The 4,686-nt window shown below is 49.0% G+C and overlaps 1 long non-coding RNA gene across 1 annotated transcript; it reads right to left on the bottom strand.

Moving 5' to 3' along the window:
- Positions 1-3,310: 3,310 nt before the first annotated feature.
- On the bottom strand, positions 3,311-4,667 carry LOC106727288. Its single transcript, XR_001363455.1, has 2 exons — positions 4,510-4,667; positions 3,311-4,031 (listed from the first exon to the last, which is right to left on the bottom strand). It is a non-coding gene; the product is annotated as an uncharacterized LOC106727288 (long non-coding RNA).
- Positions 4,668-4,686: the final 19 nt, after the last annotated feature.

The raw sequence follows: 4,686 nt of genomic DNA, 5'->3' as shown, positions 1-4,686 counted from the left end.
CACCCCAGACCACCCACTGGACTTTTACATGAGAGAAACAAACGTCTACCTTGTTTAAAACCAAACCTAATCCTAATCAATACAAGATTAAAAAGTCCTATAACTGCTTTATGCCATAGAAAGTTTACTTAAAATGTTCAGCTAAAACTCAGTAAATCTAATCATATTTAAATGCATTGTGATATTCATCTTTTCAATGTGGTGGATTACTTCACCATGCCAAAATCCATCCATCTGTTTGTTTAATAAGTTGAGGTTTCAATATTTCAAGTTTCTAAAACCAAGATATGCTTCTAACAGTATTTTCTTACTAACAATTCAAAGCACTATACAAATTCAACCCAGCAATGCTTTTCCTGACAGCCCTAGGGTAGAGGTGAGTTAGCATCAAGAAGTACCTTTCATAAGACAGAGATGAGCTCATTTCCCTTCCTGATTGAGGGAAAATTTTTCATTTCATTCTCTCTCCATTACACTTCACTGCTTCTAAACCGAACAGGAATTTTACATCAGAGAGGTTAGTAATAACAGATTTTAATCAAAAGCAAATGTCTTTTTCTTGCTTTTAAGAAAAATATTTCATTGCATTCACCCAAGTTTTCAGCTCTGAGTAGAATTACGTCTTTACACATTACTCCTTAAAAGAAAAAAGAAATCTTTGTGTCTTCAGAAAGGACACCACTACTTAACTCCGATATACAAACAGCTGGGGATGAAAGTCCCGTCAACAATGAGCGGGACACCATGTCCTGGTTCCCTGTTCTCAGGGAAGCAAGAGAGGCCAGGGGGATTTCCACAAGCCTGAGTGGGCAGCAGGTGACTGGCTTGGGGGTGGAGTAAGGAGGAACAAACAGAGAGGACCAATGGGCTGGCCCTGGGTGTTTGCACTTGACGCCCTGTCCAAGGACAAGGAGAGTGACTATTACCCAAGTAAAGGAGAACACCATGTGATTTCTCACCCTTCCTGGAGGCCTCATTCTTCATTCCAAACGCGGCAGCCTTTGAAGTTGCAGGAGGCCAAGTCTCAGCTTCCTGTCATGTTGGATTCTCCCGTGGTGACAGGTTCCCCTGGAGGCTCCTGCTGCGGGAAGGAGCCCTGTGCTCTGGGACACAAGAGGAATTCCAAAAGAACAATTTAATCAAAGGGCATTGGTACTGGCCACATCATTATTCACGTGGACTAGAAGCCTCATGTCTACTCATAAAAAGTTGATCCATACGCCCCTTGCCTGGATATTTCTGATATGCCAGGGAAGCTCCACACAGAAAGCCTCTGGTATATAAGTTCCCTTTTAGTTGAAAACAAAAAAAAATTGTTAACATGCCATTAGTACAGATTTTCCCAGAGCTAAGTTCCAAACTGGAACTGAGTGAAATACCTTTAAAAACTGTGTTTAAAAACTCCGGGACCAGGGGCTACTCTTTAATGACTGATCTGTGATATCTTAGAGAGGTTGGGAATTATGGGGTGTGAGAAGGAGGGAGCAGGTAACAGCATAAAAATACACAAGAGAGGAGATTGCATACAGTGAGGTTTACCTGTGAAGCTAGAACATATGGCAGGCAGAGTGCTGAGGGATGAAGCTGGAAAGACCATCACAGACCAATGGAGAAGAGTTCTGGCTAAGGCGCTGGAAGCCGGCCTGCTGTGAATGGGGAGCCATTGAAGACTTTGGAAGCTGAGCAGGACAGTGCCAGGTCTGTATTTTGAAACGTAAAGCCAACAGCGAAGTGGTTAAACGGATGGAGTTGGGAGCCACTGGAAGCAGCTAGTGCAATAGCACAGGTGAGAGACCCTGACCAGGCAGGGTGTGGAGGCTAGGGGGTGGTGGCTGCTTTGGTGGTTACTGGTTTGGGGTTAGGAGTCAGCTAGCCTTTGCAGATGGCCTTCAGGTTCCTGACTTGGGATCTGGGAAGATGAAGGAAGAGCAGCAAGACGGAGAGTAGAGGATGCCTATAGGAGAGCCTCGTGCGGACACTTCTGCAAAATGGCCTGGATTTCGTGAGCCTGTTTGTTCCAGGCTAAGGGATAGCCTTCCATTTATTCTCACAATATCCTGTCCATGTGTCAGAGGGCAGAAGGATGCTGAGGCCCACTCTAGACCCTGACCCTGAGCACTACTTCCTTCCAGCAGCAATGCCTCCATCAGTTCAGCACTTACTCTGTGCCCAGCCCTGGGCCCAGGCCTTCCATACATTCTCTCTTTATCCCACAACAACTCTCTGAGGTAGTAGGACCCTATATCTCATATGGGCAAGCTGAGAAAGAGAAGTTATGTGCCCAAATCTTCACATCTAGAACGCAGCAGAATTGGTGTTTAACCCAGGCCTACAAATCCCCCTCCATCAGATTATACTCAGCCATAGATTATTGCTTCCAGACGAGCATCAAAATCAAAGCCTAACCGTTCTATAATATTTTCATTTGCAAACTCACTCATTCGTTCATAGATTCACTCATTAAATTAACACTGAACTCTTCTTAAGCACAAAGTATAATTATGGTCAATGCACCCTGGGTGCTGGGTGTGGGGAGAGCGCTTGTGGTTGTATGGGAACAAATAAGTCTTTGTCTTCAAGGAGTGGTAAGCAGAGGTCAGCAAACCACAGCCACGGGCCTAATCTAACCCACTGCCTGCGTGTGAATAAAGTTTTATTGGGACACAGCCACACCTATTTGTGTACATGTTGTCTATGGCTGATTGTGCACTGCAACGGCAAAGTTGAGCAGTCACAACAGAGACCAAATGGACCACAAAGCTTAAATGTTCACTATCTAGCCCTTTACAGAGAAAGTGGCTGATCCGTGGTCTTGAGTCAGAACCATAGAGCCCACAGACTATGAGAAAATCTAGATTATTAAAACGGCACAAATAAAAAGCTGTGGGATGCCGAGAAAGCCACAGGCGGGTTCATCCAGGAGGAGGTTTTCAACATGGATTTTGACAGAGCAATGGGATATTCTCAGCAGACCCCAACCCAGAGCAGGTCCCCTGAAGGCACAGGTGAAGGCTGCTCAGGCATTTGGAAGGTAACCATCGAAGTTCTCTTTCCGGAGCAGCAGAACTCATGGCAGTGGCCCTGGTTCTGCCACTGCTGAGCTACGTGACCTTGAGCCAATCTACTTACCTCTCCATCCCCGGATGCCAGCCATCTCTTACTGGGCTCTCAGGCTACCTGGGTGACTTGTGCAAAATGCAAGTGCTCTAAATCCTGGGGGTCCTCCGGGCGGCTGTGTGCACACATGGTCTGCCTTGGGGATAATCACACAGAGCACTTAGAAGCAAAAATGTCAGCCCTGGATGCAAAATTGCCTTTGTCTCCAGCTGAGCTCACTCTATTTTTTTATTAATTCCCTCACGATGCAGCTTGGTGGGTTACAAAAGAGTCCTCCCCTGAGAGAAGTCATTCGTCAAGCTGGGAATGTGTGGATGTCTCGCCCAGAGAGACTGTGCGGTGCTTTCCCGGAGGTGCAGGCACCTGGAGGTTGGTCTGGGTCTGTGCCGGAGGTCTGGGCCCAAGGACACATTGTGTCTGGAACCATCACAAAGGAGTCTCTGCGCATCTCAGCCAGCTGGCCCCGCTCTGCTAGACGCTGTGTTCCCTGCTCCCTCGACCTTCCTCCAGGAAGCACCTCTTCTGGCCCAGCTTGATGATGCTTTTCCGCTCACACCCTGGATCCCACATCCCCAGGCAAAGGGGGAGCCCAACCGCCGGCCCTGTCAGTGTAGCCACAGCACCTGGCTCGCCTTCCTCCAGCCCGGGCCAAAGCCTCAGACGCAGGAGAAACCAGATCTGGCTCAGCTGGCCAGCGCCGGGGCTTCCTGTCCAAGTGTTTGTGGCTGGGCTTCCTGCTGACGGAAGGGCGGCTGCAGCTCTCCGCTGACATCCCGAGAGGTGGCTCCCAGGCCCTGGCCGCCAAGCACGTCCAGCTGGCACCCGGCACAGGAGCCCGGCTGCACTCCATGCAGCTGTCAGACGATGTTCACAGGGACGCTGGGGTCAGGCCTCGAGAGCTATAAAGGGGATTCCTTTGGGGAGAGAGGAAGCTGTGAATCAGACCAGAAACCTGGAGCTTGAGCTTGTCCTGAGCAGACAGCCAGGCATGCCTCACATACACCCCACTCCAGACTGGCGGACCCCCTCGCTCCACTCGGGCCCACCTCCCTGGCCACCTGCAAACCTTCGCCTTGTGTCCCTTCACGAGTCTCCCCAACACAGCTTCCCTCAGCCCCGGGCAGGACAGGAACAGGGCCCAAGAACCCAGATTATAGCCCACCCTGGCTCCGACCTCAGGACCTAGAGGAATTTCATTTCACAGAGGATCAGCTTCCCTTTCATGAGTGGGAACTGGAGAGTGAGACTATTTTCTGAACATAGCCTGTTTATTTTCCCACGTCTCAAGGGTGGTGGCAGAGGAGATGGGGTTAGATGTGTTTTATATAGCTCCGGAGGTCAGAACAAGCAAGATATAGAGGCAGGATTCCGTTTAAACAAAGAAAAACTAACCCCGAAAATAGGCTGTCCCAAGGTAGTGAGCATCCTGTTACTGGAAGTATTCAACAGGAATTGTTTGCCAAGACTTTCAAGTGCTGGACTGTAAGTTCTGCGAGGGTCCATATCTGTCTCTGTTACTCCTGCTGGGCCAGCAACCAGCAAGCGCCTGACAAAGAGCAAGTGCTCCAA

This window comes from Myotis brandtii, unplaced genomic scaffold (genome assembly GCF_000412655.1).
Source record: "Myotis brandtii unplaced genomic scaffold, ASM41265v1 scaffold4, whole genome shotgun sequence".
Lineage (NCBI taxonomy): Eukaryota > Metazoa > Chordata > Mammalia > Chiroptera > Vespertilionidae > Myotis > Myotis brandtii.
The sequence above is the reverse complement of the archived record's forward strand: the minus strand, read 5'-3'. Positions and strand labels throughout refer to the sequence as shown.